The sequence below is a fragment of the Phacochoerus africanus genome, chromosome 8 (genome assembly GCF_016906955.1).
Source record: "Phacochoerus africanus isolate WHEZ1 chromosome 8, ROS_Pafr_v1, whole genome shotgun sequence".
Taxonomy (NCBI): domain Eukaryota; kingdom Metazoa; phylum Chordata; class Mammalia; order Artiodactyla; family Suidae; genus Phacochoerus; species Phacochoerus africanus.
The window spans coordinates 32,033,856-32,057,234 of record NC_062551.1 but is presented as its reverse complement, the minus strand read 5'-3'; positions in this window follow the sequence as shown (position 1 = coordinate 32,057,234).

Here is a 23,379-nt window from a genome sequence, read left to right as displayed (position 1 = left end):
ACTGCAGTGGGTCAAATGCTGTGGCTCAAGTTAAGTCCCTGGCCAGGGAATTTCCATATGCCATGGCTGTGGCAAAAAAAAAAAAAAAAAGAAGAAGAAGAAGAACAAAAGATAAAGAATACAGTACCAGTGTTCCCGTTATGGCTCAGAGGGTTAAGAATGTAACATACAGTCCGTGAGGATGTGGGTTCCTTCCCAAGCTTCGATCAGTGTGATAAGGGTCTGGCGTTGCCACAAGCTGGTGGGTTGGTCACAGACACCGCTCAGATCCACTGTTGCAGTGGCTGTGAGGTAGGCCGGCAGCTGCAGCTCCCATTCCACCCCCAGCCCAGGATTTTCCATATGTCATGGTGTGGCCATAAAAAGGAAAAAGAAAAACACGGTACCACCTGAAGAGCCACAGATTTCAGAAATGGAGAATTGTATGAGTTTTTCAGATAACTGATGCTTACCATCTTAAGTGCAAAAATTCCTTTTTTATTTTCATCTGTTTGGTGTACCTCTCTCAAATATGTTCCCTAATTCTCTGTCTTTGTCATCAGAATATATGGAATGTATTTTAGTAGTTGCTGGAGGATGTAGGGTCGTCATTATGAATCTCAGTTATTACATTTGAAATAATATCATCAGGAGTTCCCGTTGTGGCTCAGTGGCTAATGAATCTGACTAGGAACCATGAGGTTTCGGGTTTGATCACTGGCCTCGCTCAGTGGGTTAAGGATCTGGCATTGCCGTGAGCTGTGGTGTAGGTGGCAGATGTGGCTCAGATCCTGTGTGGCTGTGGCTGTGGCATAGGCCGGCAGCTACAGCTCGGATTAGACCCCTAGCCTGGGAACCTCCATATGCCACGGGTGCAGCCCCAGAAAGACAAAAAAAAAAAATTTTTTGAAATAATGTCATCAATCATGTTATTAGGTCCCCAGAGCTATTTCTGCCCACAGGGAAGGGCTCTGGAAGGGTGCACTTTCTATAAGGTTGCATCTACCTTGAAGATGTTTTATCCTTCCTCCTGCTCAACAGCTATTCCTTCTCGCTCCCTCCCCTGTTCTAATCTGCCTTTATATTTTAGAGCAGAGGTGGGCAAACTACAGCCCCTGGGCCAAATCCAGCCTGTTGCTTGTTTTATAAATAAAGTTTTATTGAAACACAGCCATACTCATTCTTTTCCATATTGTCTATGGCGGCTTTCTCTCTATAACAGACCAAGTTAAGTAGTTGTAACCGAGACTGCATGGCCTGCAAAGCCTAAAATATTCTCTCTGCTACTTAACAGAAAAATTTACCAGCCCCTGTTGTAGATTTATGGATAACTCAGTGCCTTTTGGAAAATTCTTGCTCTCTGCCTCTGGATAAAATACTGTGCTTGGCAAAAACTGTGTTCTAAGCAACTGAAAGGCCATTTCTGCTTACACCTACGCTTCCAGATGTGTCCTGGATGATTGAGGAGGCTGAGAATCTGACCTTCAAGTAAGGGAGCATTTCCCAGACTTTTAAAAGTTATAAAACGCCATTATGTTTGATAGTAGTTTACAAAGGCCTAAAGACAGTGTTTGTATATGATGGGGCTCCATCTATAGCCCGAAGCCATGTGTATAAACACCATCTTTCGGAGTAACTGAACACAGAACTAGTCCCGAGCCTCAAAGGACAGCTTGAGCCACTGACTTAAATAGTAATAGAAAAATGAGACGGAACAAAAAGAGAATAAGGGAGTCACCAGATTAAAAAATAAAATTATAAAGCATGACAACTACATCAAACTTCTCCTTGAGATTTACAGAGGAGAAGTCAACCAGAGACATTGTTTAAAAACTAACATGGCATTATAACCCAGAGCAGATTTCCAGCTAGAGGAATTACAGCATATGGTATTTCACATACAAAAGGTAATTAAGAACTGCCTTGGAAAAGAGCATTTGTAGCCACCTCATCAGTGACCTAGCAGACTGGTTTGTATCAGTTACTATTCGTTACTGTCAGTGAGAACAAAACAGGCTATGATTAATGCAGTCCAGTGCAATGAATTGCAACAGAAGACGACACCTCAAAAACACAAAGTGCAAGAAAAAAAAAATAACCATCATTTACTAGGCCTGAGGATTCTGGCTTTTATACCAATAGTATTATTATAATTATTTTGACTAACAAAGTAATACACATTTAGACATTGCCTTCTATGTGCCGTTATATATGTGTTCGCTTATTGAATCCTTGAAAAAGTCAATGGAATAGGTGGTGACATCGTCCCTAATCTGCAGGTAAGGACATATATTTCAAGAAGAAGTCAAGTAATTTAGGTGGTACATACATCCAAACCTGAGTAATGCGCAAGCCCATGCTCTGAATTCTAGTTCTGTACTATGCCTCCACCCATCTCACTGGGATTTAGAATTTTGCAGCTGGACATTCAGTGCCCTCCAATATAGTTTATAACCAGTACGGTCTGACAGCAATAGAGTGTGAGCCGTATATGCGGTTTTATATTTTCTAGGACAGCTAAGAAGGGGAAAAGAAACAGGTGGGGCTCACTTTACTAATTTATTTTTATTTAACCCACTATATCCATAACAATTTCAGTTCAACAAATAATTATTCAACAAATAAATAATTATAGAGACTTCACACATTTTTATGCTACATCTTCTAAATCTGACAAATACTATACATCTCAATTCAGACATTAAGATTTCATTAAAGGAGTTCCTGCTGTGGCTCAGTGGGTTAAGGACCCAGTGTTGTCTTTGTGAGGATGCAGGGTCCATCCCTGGCTTTGCTCAAGGGGTTAAGGACTCAACATCGCCGCAAGTCGTGGCACAGGTCGAAGATATGGCTTGGATCAGGTGTCGCCATGGCTGTGCCACAGGCCCCAGCTGTAAGCTCCAATTCAACCCCTAGCCTGGGAACGTCAATACACCACGGGTGTGACCATTAAAAAAAAAAAAAAAAAAAAAGATTTCATTTAAAAATATAGGACCCGGAATTCCCATCGTGGCTCAGTGGTTAACGAATCCGACCAGGAACCATGAGGTTGCGGATTCGATCCCTGGCCTTGCTCAGTGGGTTAAGGATCCAGCATTGCCGTGAGCTGTGGTGTAGGTTGCAGACGCGGCTCAGATCCCGAGTTGCTGTGGCTCTGGCATAGGCCAGTGGCTACAGCTCCGATTCAACCCCTAGCCTGGGAACCTCCATATGCGGAGAGAGCGGCCCAAGAAAATGGCAAAAAAGACAAAAAAAAAAATACAGGACCTGGAGTTCCTATTAAACTTCATTCCCCAAAGCTAAAGAATAATTAGGAAAGAGCCAAATATATACCCATTTTCTTCTTGAGGAATTCGAAGGCTAGGCCTCCTAGTCCTGTAATCCACGTGAGGAACATTTGATTTCACCACAGCTATTGTCTTACTCTTGACTATTCTACATTTAAAACTATTAAAAACAAACCAGCTATGATGGAAAAAAGAAAAATCATTTAAAAATAAATAAAAAATAAAAGCTATTAAAAACAAGTTACTATGATTTTACCTTCTGTGCTCCTCAATACACTGGCCACTGGCCACACGTGGCTATGAAGCATTTGAAATGTGACTAGTGAGGCACAGAATACACAGCAGATAGCAAAGACATCACAAAGAAAGTAAAAGATCTCACTAATAATTTGCATATTGAATACATTTTGAAATGATAGTATTTTGGTTATATTGGGTCAAACAAAATATACTGTTGAAATATATCAATATGCAATCATCCCTCAGCAGCTGTCATGGATTAGTTTCCAAAACCCTGGGGATACCAGAATCTGGTGATGCTCTAGTCCCTCAGATAAAATGGCCCAGTACCTCTGCCATCCATATCCATGGATTCTGCATCTGCATCCTCGGATTCAACCAATCAGAGAGCCTGAAAGCATGAAATCCATCAGCAGTTGGTTGAATCTGCAGATGCAGAGCCTGCAGATACAGAAGGTACAATGTATATGATTAAAATTCATTTCCTGTCTCTTTTTACTTTTCAAAAATGTCCTTACTAGATAAGTTTAAATTACATATGCAGGCTTTGTTACATTTCTATTGGATCATGCCTTTCTAAGCCATCGCTACATGTAGCAAATAAAGAAATGGCTGTAGGAGCACTCTGCAGTTATGGTGATAAACACTGGAAGACATGGATAAAAGAGCTAAACGTGTGTGCTTCTAGAAAGCAGGATGACAATTTTCATATTGAGCCTTTTCAGCGCAGTCTTTTTTTTTTTTTTAGGGCCCCACCCGTGGCATATGGAGGTTCCCAGGCTAAGGGTTGAATCAGAACTACAGCCTCAGCAACTCCAGATCCGAGCCACGTCTGCTGTCTACACCACAGCTTACAAGGCAAAGCCAGATTCGTGACCCACTGAGCGAGGCCAGGGATGGAACCTGCATCTTCGTGGATGCTACTTGGGTTCGTTCCTGGGGCGCCACAACAGGAACCCCTGTACAATCTCGTTCATTCATACAACTATGTTCATTTATCACTTTAATTTTTTTAATTTTGAAAAACCTAGGTGGCAGCAATATAATAATTAAGCATTCCAGGAGGACTTCATGGAGGCATTTGAGAGATGGACTTGTTTATAACTGCTTCAATTTTCTTCCAGCTCAGTGCTTGTGCCAGGAGGATGATTTAGGGTCACCTGTGGAACTTTAATAAAAACACATGACCCCAGGAAGCAGCCTAGATTTTTTAAGCAAGTTGTTTTTTCCCAGAGGTTCAAGGTGATTCCTTCTCTCACACCTAATTAAGAAATTCTGGGAATTCCCATCACGGCTCAGCAGTAACAAAACAGACTAGTATCCATGAGGATGCAGGCTGGATCCCTGGCCTTGCTAAGTGGGGTGAGGATCAGGCGTTTCCATGAACTGTGGCATAGGTCGCAGACACAGCTTAGATCCCGTGTTGCTGTGGCTGTGGTGTAGGCCGGTAGCTGCAGCTCCAATTCGACCCTTAGCCTGGGAACTTCCACATGCTGTGGGTGCAGCCCTAAAAAGACAAAAAAAAGAAAAAGAACTTCTGGTCTACACCATGGAACTCTGGAACTTTATGGTAAATGTTATAACAGAGTCAATGGAGTTCCCATTGTGGCTCAGTGGTTAACGAATCCACCTAGGAACCATGAGGTTGCGGGTTCGATCCCTGGCCTTGCCCAGTGGGTTGGGGATCTGGTGTTGCCATGAGCTGTGGTGTAGGTCGAAGACGCTGCTTGGATCTGGCATTGCTGTGGCTCTGGCCTAGGCCTGCGACTACAGCTCTGATTCGACCCCTAGCCTGGGAACCTCCATATGCTGCAGATGTGGCCCTAGTAAAAGACCAAAAAAAAAAAAAAAAGTTATAACAGAGTCAAGACTACTTGTCGAGAAAAATCTTGGCCCAATCTGTAGGTGTTCTATAGGTAACCTATGGAACTTCCACTTCATTAGAAGGGGAGCCATCATGAAATCCTAAGTGTCCTTATTAGGCTCCTCTGCTCTACTCTCAAGAACATATGACTGTTAAACCTTTTTGGGCTGAGTATTAGCTGTTGCCACAGAATAGCTATGGGACAGGTGTTGTCAGGGTGTTACCCCAAATGCCCCACCAACTGAGCACATAACTAAAGCCCAATTCAGGGGAATATTTATGGTAGATTTGCTGAAGGATAAATTATCTGGCCTCATCTCTAGACTACTGTTTCTCAAAATATGGTCCAGAGACTGTAAATTAGAGGCACTTGTGGTTCTCCTACAAAACAGATTATCTCCTTCCAGGCCCAAGTAGGGTTGCATTTTCCTGCCTCCTTTGAAGTTTATCATGACCGGGTAGCTCGCTTTGCGAATGAAATGGATTTGGGAAGTAACATGCCTGTCTTCCCCATGGAGGCTCTTTCACCCAATGTGGAATTTGCCCCAAGCTCTTTTCTGCCTTGACAGTCACGACAATCATGACAATCATGACAATCATGGAGATGGAGCTTTCCACAGCCTGGATCCCTGGCTGCAAAAGCCATTGAGTAGAGACACCCCCACCCCACCCACTTCCCCAGTCCACCTGCTGTGGTTGTACATACGGCATGAGCAAGAAATCAACTTTTGTAGTTTTAAGCCTGAGAGATGTGGGGGCTGTTTGTTTCTGTAGCAAAACCTGGCGATTTATTTTCCTCAGGAGAAGTTTAACAAACCTATTGGATGGATCTTGTGCAGGGTGAAGTTTGAGAACCACTGCACGGGTGCACCGTGACCGCTTCCTGGCTTCGGCAGGGGCAAGAGGGCACGCCGGCAGGTTTGGCTTCCATAGAAATGTTCCTGTTGCTTGGTGCTATGCTACTGGCCTTCAGGAAGTTACTAGTATAAGAAAAAGCCCAACTAACTGGTTGTGTTGTCTTTTTTCTTAATCTTTTTGCCCTTTCTAGGGCCGCTCCTGCGGCATATGGAGGTTCCCAGGCCAGGGGTCTAATCGGAGCTGTCACCGCTGGCCTACACCAGGGCCACAGCAACACGGGATCCGAGCCGCGTCTGCAACCTACACCACAGCTCACGGCAACGCCAGATCCTTAACCCACTGAGCAAGGGCAGGGATCGAACCCGCAACCTCATGGTTCCTAGTCGAATTCGTTAACCACTGTGCCACGATGGGAACTCCCTGGTTGGGTTTCTTAAGGATGCAGTTGAAGACTCTTGTCCTTTAATTATCATGTCCTCATGCTGAGGACCCAGAAAGGAGAAGTCTCTCTGATGTCAATACCAAGCACAGTGTGACTCTTCCTGAGTCATTAATGTGCTTCTAATCTAATGGTGGTTACTGGGGATTATCATCAATTCTACGAGGAGCCTCCAAGCCAAACACATGGCCTTCCTCTCACAATATGCCAGACTTCAGAGCACTCATTGTGTGGGTCAATCTTATGCCTTCATTTTATTCTTCGGAACCAATTTCCTCCTTTCTGCCAATTTTTCTGACTCACTCATTTTTATTTTATTCCGAATTGTGTGTTTTTGCAAGCTGCCCTAATTCTTTTCAGGGGGGAAAAAAAAGGTAGTACAGGAATAAAAATATATATGACATGCCAGCACGCATGCATAAATAACAGGCCCTTATTTCCAGAGCTACAGTAATGAACCTCAACTTGTTTTTTAATGATGCAAGGAAAAGAGGAAAGGAAAGAGCAGGAAAAGGATGAAGGGGAGGGGGTGGGGAGAGGATTTGATACCATGAACCCTCCACAGTATTCTGATTCTGGCTCCTAGTTAATAGGCAGCAGAAGAAGGCAACTTTATCTTCAAGATAAATGTTATAAATTGAACGTAATGAAATAAGGTCTTATTTTCCCACCTTTTGGTTTCTTATTTTTAAGATATACAGCCCTGTGTCAACCAAAATATCTAGACTTATAGCACCCAATTCTATTCTGCTTGTAGAACAAATTCACTGGCACAGTCGATTTTTATTTTAATTATTTGTATAGAGTGGAAAGGAATGGTCTGATTTATTATCGAGTTGGACTCCAATGGCAATATTATTATAGTTGCAACAGATGAATAAACCAATATATTTCTTAAAGCCATAAAACAACCAGCTACATGTCAGGGAAAATTGTTCTCCAAAACAACTGCAAAACATAAAAAATCAAAAATCAAGGGAAACAGTGGCCCCCTTAGCCTCCCGAAGCCATTCCAAAGAAAACAGGACTCCTACAGACCAGGAAAAACTCATTTCAACAAACTTGCTTTCCATCTACCCCCGAAATTAAAAGTTCACTGAAATAATTTATAATATTGTCTCTGGCATTGATGTGTTCATTTCACTTGAATGTGCTTTAACAAAAAAAAAAAAAAATAGGTAGCCACAGAAGAACATTTTTCTCTCGTAACCCAAAGTTTGACATGCTGATGCAGACTTCGGCTGCAAGCTGCAGGATTAAGCTGATCAGAACTATGTGCTCTGATGACATTTTAATGCCTGATCAGGACAGAACTCTTCTTTGCAATTTTCTTTGAAGGGGAATTGAGGAGGGAGGGGGCAGAAAGGGGAGGATGCTTTTTACAATCCATCTTTGCTTATCTTTGGTGTGCATGCCATCCTTGCATAGGCTCAGGACAATGAGAAGAGGACTGCAGAGGGTGGTTAAAGTCAAGTGCACACTGAATGCCTCCCCTGGAAGGTTCCATTGGATTAAGTGAACTCAGAGTGTGCCGATTGCCAGGCTGCAGGGCGTTACCATCCATAGGTAGCCCATCCATAGGGCTTCTGTCACCCCCCGAGATGCTGATGTCGATTTTCTGGTGGGTCTTCCATTGGTATCTATTCCAAGGCATGCCTCCAGGTGGGCTACACAACTCAAGATGTGCAGAACTACCCAGTGAAAGTGAAATGAGTGTTTTCCAGAAATGTGTAGCAGTTCAGACCTCAAGGTCTAGAATCGGAAAATGATGAATGAAATCCTGGTTGCACGCGTTTCCTACAGTGTACCCAAGGACACATTCCCTAACCCCTTTGAGCCTCACCTTTCTCATCTGCTGAGTGGGGAGATTAATGCCTACTTTGTAAGCTTGTTGAAGGGACCAAAGACTATGCACTTAGCACAGGGACTGCCTCATAGTCACCAAGAGCAGACGCTCCCAGGTGTTATTTCCTACAAACTCAATCATTTTTAAATTGCATGAACTGCTTTTCAGGCCAATGGCCATTTCCAAATTCTCTTATCAGGTCTGGATCTTGGTAACAAAGGAATCCTCACCAGGTCCTTGTTGTTTCTTGGACTGTCTCATTTGAAAGTATATCTTTCAAAGTCAGTGCTACAGCATCGTAATTCAGTGAAGCTAAAACACTCAGCGAGGAAACGTGGAATGTAAAGGCTATGGGTCTGAAAATACTAGTGTGCCCACGAGGCTCCCCTCAAGAGCTGTTAAAACATCAAGGCCGGAGTTCCCGTCGTGGCGCAGTGGTTAACGAATCCGACTAGGAACCATGAGGTTGCGGGTTCGATCCCAGCCCTTGCTCAGTGGGTTAAGGATCCGGCATTGCCGTGAGCTGTGGTGTAGGTTGCAGACGCGGCTCGGATCCCGCGTTGCTGTGGCTCTGACCTAGGCCGTAGGCCGGTGGCTGCAGCTCCGATTCAACCCCTAGCCTGGGAACTTCCATGTGCCGCGGGAGTGGCCCAAGAAATAGCAAAACAAAAAACAAAAAACAAACAAACAAAAAAACAACAAAAAAAACCCATCAAGGCCTTTTCTCCTCTGGGCAGCACATTTTAAAATGATGCCAATAAAAGCAACCACAACCACCACTGTGGTTGTATGAATGAGACACTTCCTGTGGAACAGGTGCTGCCTTATGGCCCTTTGTGAGCAATTGCTCGTCTGACCATCACAACAATCCTCTAAGGCAATTACTAGTTGCATCCCCATTCTACAGATGAAGAAACTGGCTCAGCGAGTTCCAGCAGGTGACCCACACCGGACAATGACTCAGCCAGAATTCAAAGCCAAGTCGGTCTAATTCTACAGTCCAAGGTGTTACCAGTCTTAAGCAACAATCTGAGATGGTGGGGACCACATTCTGTTCCTTCCCCAGAGGTCGTTTTTGCTCCTGTTAGCAGTGGAAGATTAAGACAGTATCCTATGCTAGTATTTGGAACTTATCTGCTCCAAATGCAGTAGTTTGCATCTACTATCCCCAGTGAGATCGTGCTGTATAGCACAGGGAATTATATCTATTCACAATGATGGAAGATAATATGAGACAAAGAATGTATATGTATATATAAGTATATCTATGTGTATATATATATATATATATATATATATATATATGCAAGTACGTATGACTGGGTCACGTTGCTGTACAGCAGAAATTAACAGAACATTGTAAATCAACTATAACTAAAAATAATAAAAATCTTAAAAAATTTTTTATTTAAATGTTCTATGTTAAAAAAAAAAAAGACAGTATCTCTCACCTCTCACATTGGCACAATTCCAATTTAAGGAGCCCATTCTAAAGACACTATCTTTATGCAAAGGAATGACTCCAATGATGGGACCTTCCAACTTTGAAGGAAACCATTCTCTTCTCCCACCACCAAGAATTCAACACACAGGGTTCAGGCACTGCAGTGATTGACCAAGTTATTAAAGTCCTCTGCTCTCAAGGAGCAAATGAAAAATCCCCCATTCACAAATACCCGGCAACTTAGAAACATCCCACAAGGATCAGAGTGAAGAAAACCTTTCCCCCCCCCCCCGCCACCCCCTGAATGCCAGCCTTCCTTCGGCACAAGTAATTAATTTCATAGCTAGAAAACTTCCAACCCATCTGGCCTGAAGACTCCATCCCGAGCTCAAGAGTGGCAACACCCAAGAGATAATCGGAAGATCAAAAATACATGATTTAAACCTCTCTCCACTGTGAAAAAAAAAAAAAGAACCTTCATATTTATTTCTTCCTCACTGACAAAAAGATTTCATTTCTAACTCTAAAAGAATTCATAGTTTCTTTAGGCCATTGTTCTGATTTGGAGCAATTCATCACAGAGCGATAACACGCTGATGATGTGTTACACTAATACATCCTTACATTGGTAATGCTCTAATGATCTGGCAGGCTCCTAAATCACCAGAGAGCTGTCGCTCCCGTGATGTGTTACTCAAAGATACGGCTCTGATGGGAGGGAAGCATCCAGGAACTCAACAATGGGAGAATTATATTTTTTGACTTCAGAATTTCTTGACTATAAATAATAAGCCCTTTCCTAGAAAAGAGACAACTCAGCCTGAAATCAAGAGAAGCAGCAAAATCTCCTATATTTGTGAATATACCAGAGATACCAAGATAAGCGTGTATCTTAGTGGAAGCCTGGGCTATGTGGTGGAGGAGGTCCCTGATAAGAAAATGATTTCTGAAGTACCTGGGGGGGTTGCTGAATCTGTTCCTGGCAGGTAATCAGGGTGCTTATGGATGCATGTGTCACTGATGTAGATTTCATCAGTGCCCTAAAATCAGCAGTGTTACAACCTGGGTCAAGAGAAAAATGACAGAGTCGGGAGAGAGGCACCCTCTTCAACACGGTTGGCAGATGAGGAAGTTGATATAGCCTTTCAGAGGGCAATTTGTCAATATTTATCAAAATTAAAAGCATGCATATTCTAGGCCCAACAATATCATTTCCAAAAATCTATCCTGCAGATATTCACACATGTGCAGAAAGATATACATGTGCAAGAACATTTCCTGTAGCAAAGGTTGCAACGAAAAAAAAAAAAAAAGGAAACAACCTAAATATCCACCAGTAGTGGAGTGCTTGAATACATCAGGCATCAGTCTGTATCATTCTATGAAGTTGATGTGACCATTGCAAACTATGATGTGGATTAGTGGCTTTGAATGTGTCGCAGAGAATTTAGAGCTGTGGCTGTCCATTTTCCATGTAGACCAGAATCACTTGGGGAGGTCATGAAGAACACAGAGGCCCTGGCTCATCGAAGGAGAAGAAGATCTAGGCCTCTGTGTGTCCCTCAGGTTCTCCAGCTAGTGAAGAAAGATGCTAAAATCTGAGAACCACTTTTCTAAAATACATAGAGGGGCCTCAGATGCTAGCCTCATCCTAGTCTCACCTTAGCCTTATCCAGAGAAGCTTCACTCGTGTGTGTGTGTGTGTGTGTGTGTGTGTGTGTGTGTGTGTGTGCGCGCGCGCGCGTGTGTCTTTACCGAGGGCCCTGCAAACTATTGTCTTACAAGGTTGAACTGCTTTAAACTAGTTTGAAAACAATCACTATAGAACGGTAGTTAAAGGTATCGAGTCCTTAGGCTGTCCTTTACAGTAATTCTTGTTTAATCCTTATAGCAACACATTGAGGTAGGTCATATTATTATCCCACATTTGGCAGATGAAAGGCTCAAAGAGGGTAAGTCAGTTTCTCAAGATCATCACAGCTAGCGTCACCCCTGGGACGGGGACCCAGGCAGTGTGATTTTTTTTTTTTCCTTTTAGCTATACCCATGGCACATAGAAGTTCCCAGGCCAGGGATCAAATCTAAGCTGCAGGTGCAACCTATGCCTCAGCTGCAGCAACACCAGACCCTTAACCCACTGTGCTGGGTCAGGGATTGACTCCATGCCTCAGAGCAACTAGAGCCACTGCAGAGGCAATGACAGATCCTTAACCCACTGCACCACAGTGGGAACTACCAGGCTGAATGGTTTTAGAGACTGAACACTCTGCTTTCTGACTCCAGTGTGTATGTAAACCCACATATTTGTTGACTCGAAAACAGGTCCACAATATATTAGGGTTTTGAGAAGCAGGCTAATAAGGAGCAAGTGCAATTGGATACCATTTTTTTTATATTGTCATAGAAAGGGATGGATGCAGAGTTCCCATTATGGCCCAGAAGCAACAAACCCTACTAGTATCCCTGGCCTTGCTCAGTGGGTTAAGGATCCAGCATTGCCACGAACTGCAGTGTAGGTCAAGGATGCAGCTTGGATCCCAAGTTGCTTGGCTGCGGTGTGGCTGGCAGCTCTAGCTCTGATTTGACCCCTAGCCTGGGAACTTCCATATGCAACAGGTACGGCCCTAAAAAGCAAAAAAAAAAAAAAGGAAAGGGAGGGAGAGAGAAAGGAAGGAAGGAGGGAAGGAAGAAAGGGATGTGAACAGCAAAAAAAAATGAAGCTATATCTAAAATAAAGAGAATGAGAAACTTGGACAAGCCAGCTGGACAGTATATTCTAAAGAGTCTGAATTTGGTCTGTTCTATTACCCCAGGCACCATCATGCCCCTTCCTCAAGTTGCACATGGGTGGGCTACCCTTTGGGAGCACACCTGTACTAGAGCGTTTATGTGTGATCAGCCCACATTTTTGAGACTGAAATAGGTTGGGTGTTCGGGAACCACTGAGGAAAGAGAGCCAGTGTGAGCTCCATGCAGGCAAGAACCCCATCTGCTTGCTTCTCTTGTATCCTCAGCATCTACTCAACGGAAGGCACATAGTACATGATGCATAAATAGTTCTTGAATGAAAAAGTGAATATTGTACTATAGAATGCTTTTCTTGACGGATATGTGGTTGTATCAGCAAGAAAAAAAAACATTTTTTGCATCTTAAAACTTTATGTTTTAGAGTTCACAGAAAAAGTTTTAGGTTCACAGAAAAAGTGAGAAGAAGGTGCAGAGATTTCCTATGTACCCTCTGCCCCCACATGTGCATAGACTCCCCCATTATGGAACTCTCCATCAGGGTATTAAGGTTTGCTGTTAGTGTTACATATTTTATGGGTTTGGACAAAAGCATAATGATATATATCCACCATTACAGTATCATACAGAGTAGTTTCACTGCCCTAAAAACCCTTTATGCTCTGCCTATTCAGCCCTCCTTCGTCCCTAAGCCCTGACAACCACTGATCTTTTTTTACTGTTTCCATAGAGTTTTGCCTTTTCCAGAATGCCATATAGTTGGACTTAGACAGTAGGTGGCCTTTTCAGACAGGCTTCTTTCACTTAGTAATATACATTGAAGTTTCTCCAGGCCTTTTCATGGCTGGATAGCTCATTTCTTTTTAACACTGAATAATATTCCATTGTCTGCGTATACACATGTATCCATTCACCTGTTGAAAAACATCTTGTTTGCTTCCAAGTTTTGGTAGTTATGAATAAAGCTGCTTTAAACATCATGTTCCAGTTTTTGTTTTGTTTTGTTTTATTTTGTTTTGCTTTGCTTTTTTAGGGCTACACCCACAGCATATGGAAGTTCCCAGGCTAGGGGTCTAATTGGAGCTACAGCTACTGGCCTATACCACAGCAATGGCAGCTCTGAGCTGAGTCTTCTACCTACACCACAGCTCACAGCAACCCACTGAGCAAGGCCAGGGGTCGAACCTGCATCCTCATGGTTCCTGGTTGGATTCGTTTCCACTGCACCATGATGGGAACTCCACATGTTCCAGTTTTGATGTGGGTCTGTTTTTGACTCCTTGAGGTGAATTCCAAAGAGAGGTATTGCTGGATCACATGGTAAAAAATATGTTTGCTTTTGTGAGAAACTGCCAAACTGTCCTCCAAAGTAGCTGTACCATTTTGCATTCCTACCAGCAATGAATGAGAGTTCCTATTACTCCACATCCTTGCCAGCATTTGGTATTATCAGATTTTGGCCATTTAGATAGATGTGTAGTGGTTATCTCGTTGTTTTATTTTTTTTATTAATCAATGAATTTATTACATTTATAGTTGTACAATGACCATCGCAATCCAATTTTATAAGATTCCCATCCCACAACCCCAGCGCATCCCCCCAGCCCCCTGAACTGTCTCCTTTGGAGACCCTAAGTTTTTCAAAGTCTGTGAGTCAGTATCTGTTCTGCAAAGAAATTCATTCTGTCCTTTTTTCAGATTCCACATGTCAGTGAAAGCATTTGATGTTGGTGTCTTATTGTATGGCTTAGAATGATAATGTCTAGGCCCATCCATGTTGCTAAAAGTGCCGGTATTTCGTTCCTTTTAATGGCTAAGTAATATTCCATTGTGTATATGTACCACATCATCTTTATCTGCTCCTCTGTCGATGGACATTTAGGTTGTTGCCATGTCTTGGCTATTGAAAATAGTGCTGCAATATCTCATTGTTTTAATTTGCATTTCTCTGATGATGTATGATATGAAGCATCATTTCCTATGCTTGTTTTCTAACTGTATTTGGTGAGGTGTCTTTAAGGTCTTTGGCTCTCCATCAAGTTATTTTCTTATCATTAAGTTTCAAGAATTAGCTGTTTATTTTGGATAACAGTTTCTTATCAGATGTGTCTTTTGCAAATATTTTCTCCCAGCCTGTGGCTTGTCTTTTCATTCTCTTGACAGTGTCTTTTACATAGCAGTTGGCAAAATTTTTAATCACAATTTTGCCATAGGCATTATTAGGCTTTTCTCACCTTTGTTTAAATCATCTAATCTGGATAAATCAACCTAACAATTATTTTTAGAAACTACAGATAGGAAAGAATTGAACTCACTCAGCAGCCAAGGGAGAAGCAACACAAAAGAAGTAGCAGATGGTTCTCCTATCTTCATGGAACTTGTAATACTTACTAGAATGATAAAACACAGATATAACAAAGAATTGCAAAATGACACAAACATTTGTAGTCACAAGCTACAGAGTAGGTTGCAAATGCAGCTTGGACCTGGTGTTGCTGCGGCTATGGCTTAGGCCTGCAGCTGCAGCTCTGATTCCACCCCCAGCCTGGGAACTTCCATATGCCACTCAATTGTGGCTGTAAAAAGGAAAAAAAAGGCACAAAAGACATGGTGTTTTAACTGGACTTTATACAAATAATGTGAGTTTAGCCGAGAACATAACTTTTCTTTCTTTCTTTTTCTTCCTTCCTTCCTTTCTTCCTCTTTCTTTCTTTCTTTCTTTCTTTCTTTCTTTCTTTCTTTCTTTCTTTCTTTCTTTCTTTCTTTCTTTCTTTCTTTCAAGGGCCACATCTAAAGCATATGAAAGTTCTCCAGCTGGGGGTCAAACTGGAGCTGCAGCTGCTGGCCTATACCACAGCCAGAGCAACTTGGGATCCAAGCAGCAACTTGGGATCTAGACCAGCACTTCTCAACCATTGAATTGTTGCCTAGCATAGAGGCAGTAACCCATTAGCCTGGCATAGAAGTACAACCAGATTTTACCCAATGTGACTTTTTTGAATGGGGGCACAACTGAAAATGCATACAGTTGCAGCAGCATCTGCTTGATGGACAGTTCAGTTGAGTAGGCAGAAAAACATAAAAGATGGTCCGAACTGCTGTTCACAGGGTCAAATGTGAGGTCATATGGGCAAGAGCTTTTGAGTACTTAAGAGAGTAACATCAAGGCAGTAAACAGTTTTCTCAAATAGCAGGGCAGTATGGAAGGGTAACCGCTAAAATGTTTCATAAACACTGGGAGACATGGTGACACTGTGATGATGATCACATTGCAATTATTCCTAATTTGTTTAAATGCTGTTTTTTGTCTCCTAATCACTCCAAGAGGGCTGCCAAAATTCTCATATTTAAAAGTGTTCCAGGGAGTTCCCGTTGTGGCTCAGCACATTATGAACATGACTAGTATCCATGAGGATGCAGGTTTGATCCCCAGCCTCGCTCAGTGGGTTAAGGATCCAGCATGGTCGAGAGCTGTGGTGAAGGTCACAGATGTGGCTCGGATCCCATGTTGCAGTGGCTGGGATATAGGCCAGCAGCTATACCTCCAATTTGACCCCTAGCCTTGGAACTTCCATATTTCGCAGGTGCGGCCCTAAAAAGCAAAAAATAAAAGTGTTCCATGGAGTTCCCTGGTGGCACAGTGGGTTAAGGATCTGACATTGTTACTGCTCTGGCTCAGGTCCCTGCTGTGGCACAATTTCAACCCCTGGCCTGGAAACTTCTACATGCCAGGAAAATTAAAAATAAATATTTTTTAAATTTAAAAATACTACTACTAATAATAAAGTGTGCCATGAATCCACAAAGTCTGGGATCCGCTAATTTGTGTCCTCTCCCGCTCATGTGTTCTGCTTCATTTCATCGGTTTTGCCCTTAGGATACATGCTTTTTTTTTATTTTAGGGGCCACGCCTGCAGCATATGGAGGTTCCCAGACTAGGGGTTGAATAGGAGCTGCAGCTGCTGGCCTACACCACAGCTCACAGCAATGCCGGATCCTTAACCCACTGAGTGGGGCCAGGGATCAAACCTGAGTTCTCATGGATACTGATCGGATTCGTTTCCACTGCACTACAACAAGAACTCTAGGATACAGCATTTTAATAACACTAAGCAAAACCATTTGTGGGCTATGGAATTTTGTGATTACCTGCAATGGTTTAAGTTGAGAAGATACTTTCTAAAGATAACTTTTTATTTTCAAAGGGTGTAAAACTCACATAAAGTCAAAAAAACAGTATAAATTTCCCACATAGGCTTCATCCAGTTCCCCCCAATAATTACATTTTGTATAACCCCAAACGTCATCAAAACCAGAAAATTGACATTGATACAAGACTTTGACTCAGGTTGGACTGTTTATTTTTTTTCATTTTTAAAAATTTTATTGACGTATAGTTGTTGATTTACAATGTTGTGATAATTTCTGCTGCAGAACAAAGTGATTCAGTTATATATGCACACACATCCATTCTTTTTCAGATTCTTTTTCCATACTGTACTGTTTATTTTTATTATTGTTCTTATTATTTTGTCTTTTTAGGGCCACGCCCACGGCATATGGAAGTTCCCAGGCTAGAGGTCTAGTGGGAGCTACAGCTGCTGGCCTACACCACATTTTTTGACTTTACAATGCTGCAAAAGCAATACAAATTTTATAGAAACCTTACTTTGAATTTCGAATTTAGATCTTTTTCTAGGCTAACCGTATGTGGTATAATCTTCTCCTGTTGATGCTGAGCAGGAGCAGCTCCCAGTCAGCCACACGATCACGGGGGTAAACAGCCAATACGCTTACAACCAGTCTGTACCCAGACAACCTTTCACTTTCAGTACAATATTCAACAAATTGCATGAGATATTCAGCACCTCATTACAAAATAGTCTAGGCTAGGGATGGAATCCGAGCTGTACTGCCGGCCTACACCACAGCCACAGCAATGCCAGATCCTTAACCTACTGAGTGAGACCAGGAATCAAACCTGCATCCTCATGTATGCTAGTCAAATTCATTTCCTGCTGAGCCACAACAGGAACTCCTACAAAATAGTCTTTGTATTAGATGATCTTGCTCAACTATAGGCTAATATAAGTATTCTGAGCACATTTAAGGCAGGCTAGGCTAAACTCTGGGTTGAGTATGTTAGATGTATTAAATGCATTGTTAACATGATATTTGCAGCTTACTTACGATGAGTTTATCAGGATGTAGCTCCATCATAAGTCAAGGAAAAATTTGTATACAAGTAGTCGGGGGAAGTATTTATTTACAAAATAAATCAACCAGACTGCATTTTTAACTTTAAAAATTGAGACATTTGACTCCATATGTTAACTCAGTCAGCAAAAGTAAGCATAAAAGTTTAGTTTGGGTATCTCAAAATCAGAAAATAATGCTTTATTGATATGGAGTATATAATGGGCATTGACCTAGTGAATCAGGCCAAAATTCCCTTCATACAGCTCACAGTGCAGAGGGAACTACAAACCAGCAAATAGCCTTGGGAACACATTGCAACAGCAAGAAACGTTCTGTGATGCTTCTTAGGAAACACAAGGGAACACATAAGGAAAGACACCTAACCTGGCTCTAGAAAGTTGCAGAAGGTTTTCTGGAGGAAGGCGAAACCCAGAAATTACATGGGAGCTAGCCAGATACAGGAGGGGGTAGGAAAGACATTCTAGGCAGAGAAATAACCTGTGCTGAGACCCGGAGGTGAGAATGAGCATGATGGACCTAAAGGACACTCAGAAGTTTTGTGACTGGAGCCCAGCACAGGAGATGAGAGGCAAGTCCCGCAGCAGGGCACTCAACTCCGCCCACAGCTGCTCTGTCCGATACAAGAGCCCCTGGCCACACGTGGCTGTTGAGACCTGAAATGTGGCTAGGCTTGACTGAGATGTACTGTAACAGCAAAACATGCACCAGATTTCAAAGGCTTACTACCAATATGTACATGTATATAATAAAGCATCTCAATAATTTTTATATTGATTTCACATTGAGTTGAAAATGTTTTGGCTAATGCGATGTCTTCTAGGTTAGGTTGAGAGTATAAACTTTAATCTGAGGGCAATGGACCCATTGAAGAATTTTAGGCAGGAAAGTAACATGATAGATTTTCAGCAAAGAGGATCACTCCAACCAAGGGGATGCAGCAGGAGTGAAGTAGGGGAGACAAGTTAGCCATTGTTGAAGTATTCCTGGGCTATAGATCTTCTGCCCAGCCTAACCTTCAACTCCCCAGGTCTATCCTGGTGCAAATCCTATTTAAACACGTGCCCAACGAAGGACCTCAGGGTGAGGTCAGAGCATCCTTAGAAATCTTATAAGAAAAGTTTCAAGGATGCTCAATTGCCAAAGCTTAAATAATTAGAGATAAAGTCATTCCTGGATGTTCTGGATGAGATTCAAAACTAATTACAGATTCCTCTCCTTTCTCTGCTTTCCTTTGCCCTGTGTACATCAAAATGATAAGATCTCCAAAGAATCATTAAATTAACTTCCTTTGCATTCCAATTCTTCAGCGTCCCCCTGGCATCTCAATTCTCCATTTAGGGGACTTACCTAAGAGATGGGAGCTTAAGGATTGAGCGTGTCTTCGCCATCGTGCCCATCAGTTCCAGCCACTGGCCAATCAACAAGCAATAAGCGAGAGATTCTGCTATCAGCCAATCAGCAAGAGCAGATAGGAGAGAGGGGTGGGGAAGGAATCAGGGCAACACAGCGTTATTAATGGGTCTATGTTGCACATTGTTAGTGACAGCTTTGGAGGGGATTTTAGGCAAGTCTGCAGATAACACATTTTTTTCCCCCTAGATTGACTTGCCGTTGTTTATCGTCCTCGTTGTTGTATTAATTGTTCCTGTTGTTTAGGTTTGGGTTTAGTGCTTGCTTTCTTCATTTGTTTCCGTTTGAGGATCTTCTTGGGCACATTGTGTAGATGGAAAAGGAGGTTTGGAGATAGGTGTGCTGTTTGCCCTTCGGCATGGATGCAAAAATGAGTAGGGAAAGGGGTTTGCCTTCGCAAAAATAATTAACCTGGAGAGTTAACGAAAATAGTACACGCGGTGGTGTAGATAATGCAACAAGAAGGCATAAATCAAAGGGCACACATCAGCTGTCCTCTGGTCACACCAAGCCGGCAGGTGTGTTTTGTTTAACTTGAACAGTGACCATAAAATATTGAATGAATTGTCAGCCTTTTAAAAGGGGGGGACTTTTTCTTCAATAGCTAGATTTCAGGCTTCTCTTGAAAAATAGGTTTGTGCCACACCGGACCTGTCTTCTCATATGGCTGGAGCAGCTGGGTAGCTGCTTGCCCATGCATCTTCAGTACTCCCCAGCCTCCCTCTGCCCCTCTGCTTTACATCCAGCCTCGCTCCCTCATTTGTATTATCTGCCAGGCCCTCGCAGACAGTTGGAAGAGCCACCCATAGTGTAAATGCCTAGGAAAATGGCATGAAGGCCATGCCCCTTACCTTAAGAGTGGTTACCTGTGAGAAGGTCTTGGGACTGGGAAACACTCTCTATTTTCCAGTTTACATCTATAGTTTTGAAGATTTTAGGCCAAGAATATATTCATGTTTTATTCCTACAATTTTAGAAAGCAATGTTTATTAAGAAATTACAGGGAGGAGCTCCCGTGTGGCTCAGTGGTTAACGAATCTGACTAGCATCCTTGCTCAGTGGGTTAAGGATCCAGCGTTGCCGTGAGCTGTGGTGTAGGTCACAGATGCAGCTCGGATCTGGTGTTGCTTTGGCTGTGGTGTAGGTCAGTGGCTTCAGCTCCAATTCGACCCCTAGCCTGGGAACCTCCATATATGCAGTGAGTGCAATCCTAAAAAGAAAAAAAAAAAGAGAGAGAGAGAGAAATTACAGGGAGTTCTTTGATCGCCTAGTGGGTTAAGGCTCCTGTGTTTTCACTGCTGTAGCTCTGGTCACTGCTGTTGCACAAGTTTGATCCCTAGCCCGGGAACTTCCACATACTGTGGGTGTGGAAAAAAAGAGAAAACCTGAAATAAAAGTTGCAACTCTCATTTTTAAAAAAAGAAGAGGGGTTGTTACTGTGGTACAACAGGATTGGTGGTATCTCTGGAACAGTGGGAGGCAGGTTTGATCCTTTGCCCAGCACTGTGGGTTAAAGGATCTGATGTTGCCACAGAGGGGTAGGTCACAACTGCAGCTCAGATCTGATCCCTGGCGTGGGAACTCCATACACCATGGGGCAGCAGGAAAGAAAGAAAGAAGGAAGGAAGGAAGGAAGGAAGGAAGGAAGGAAGGAAAGGGAAGGAAGGAAGGAAGGAAGGAAGGAAAGGGAAGGAAGGAAGAAAGGAAGGAAGGAACTTCTTAAAAGAAAGAAATTCAATCATGTATGTAGAAAACTGGAAATACCTTAAGAGCAGAATAAATGGATTACTACGGATTCTTAAAAGGGAGAGAAATTACCGTCAACAACTGAGGAAATTCTTCTGCACTGGGTTGTGAGATTGTGCTAGAATCTCAATTCTGCCCGTTATTTGACATTTAGCACAACAGGTGCTACCTGAGAGGAGGAAATGGACTTTCTGTGAGGAGATGCCCTAATACAGATAATGGCAAAACAGCCAAGTTGGAAGATCAAAAAGGACTAGAATATGTGAAACCTTGGACATAGTAGATCATATTGAAGAAAAAAAATCTGGCTTAGACCAGTCCATTGTCCTCCTCTTGCTTTTACTAATACAAAAAAAAAAAAAAAAGCGAGACCAGGATTTATTTCTATGTCAGATTGACCTGTTGTGCTTTTGCCTGTCCCACACAGAGGCATGAAAAAGCATGACCATCAATTGGGTAAACCCCAGAAAAAAACTCCATTCTTCTCAATACATGCTGCAAGACAAGAGTATGTTCAAATGAACAAACACTATTTAAGTAGATCGAACAGCCAGTATCGATGGCCCTGATAACTTTGATCTTCTCAGCTTATTCTCTACGCTCCACAAAAGAATTCTTTAATCAAATTTTATTTTCAACTTTCCATTAAAACTGAAAATAAGAGAATCCCAGCATGTTTCAAAAGTCTACAGAAAGCAGTGAAAATAAACGTAATAGCTAGAATACAGCAAATAAAAAGAAATCACTCTTCTTCTCACTGACTTTTCAGGAAAGAGGTAACACATAAATTACAATTTTCAAGGAACTGCAATTATTTGCCTATACTTTCAATTTATGGCTATGCAGACAAACCAGCTTTACTTTGAAGGTTTTACAAATAATTCCCTTCATCTTAAAAAGAAGTTTGGATGAGATGAAACTGTTAGTCATCCCAGCTCTAGGAGCCTATGTTTTATGACAGTAAATTCACTCAAACAGCTGTTGTTTTTTAAATAACTAATTAGCACTATCATGGCTGGCTACTAACATTGACTGGAGGAAAAAAAAGTCCAGCCGATGAATTATTTCAACCCATGTGATGATTTCTTCATTAGGTGTTATCTCTAAATTTCTGCTGCAATTGTTTTATTATAAAAAATAATGATAACATCCATTATGTACTGTTTTTACATGCCAGACACAACTTGTGTTGTCTTCTTAATCTTGACCTCAATCCTATTAAGTAGATACCATCATGTCCCCCATTTTATATATTAGAAAATTAAGGCTCAAGGAGTTAAATAATTTTCTCAAGGTCCTAGAGATGAGAAATGATGGAGCCAGGATTCAAATCCAGATTGATTTTATGCCAACATTTTTGTTCTTATTCACTCCACCCTACAGTCTCCAGATTTAAAGATAAGCGTTTTTCTTGGAAGCAGCCAATTTTCATCTATTCCTTTGATTGATCAATTTGGTGACAGACTGTACAGTCTCTATAACAAAACTTCAGAAGGGAAATGGGAGACAATTTTGTCCTATCATTGTCCATCCTGTACAGTTTTTATTTCCCTGTAGTTTTAATACAATGCTCCCAGAAAAAAGAATCAGGGCTCTATAATTATTTTTGTCAAGTCTCAAACATAATCTGCCCTTTAAAGAAGATTCTTTATTGCTCAACCGTCTGCATGGTTCCTTTGACAATGAGTATGTCACTTTCATACCTTAGAGCTAAGTAGGATTGATATGATACCAAACAAATGTTCAGGAGAATTTACACTTGTGAAAACATGTTTCCTCCTGGAAGCCCCCATTTATCCATCGGGATGAATCATGGGGATGGGTTACAAGACAGTCCCCGAAGACAGGATTTGCTCCCATGCTTTGATTTGTTGAGCTTTCATCTCTGAAAAGTATCCCTACGAAAGAAGCCTGTGAATTATCTTCTCCATGTCTTCTTGGTTTTGTTCATTTCAGTGGGAGAAGAGTAAGCCAGTGTTTAGACCCAAAAGCGTCTTCCAAATGGAACATGCAAGTTGGATCTAAACATTGACTAAGAAAGCATACTCTGAGTCCAGTCTTATTATTTTAAACAGAAACGTTGTTTGGCCAGAAATTATTTCAGGACAGAGCCGATTCCAACATTCACCGTGGCTACAAAAAAAGATTCTATTTTGGCCAGCAGATACTTCCAAAAAAACATTTTTAGCCATCCATGGGAAAGGAGTGAGTGCCCCCTGGTGAAAATGTGGGAAACGTTTCCATATGTTATTTTTGGCTGTCAAGAAGGTGCAGATGTCTTCACAATAAAAATATACTCGC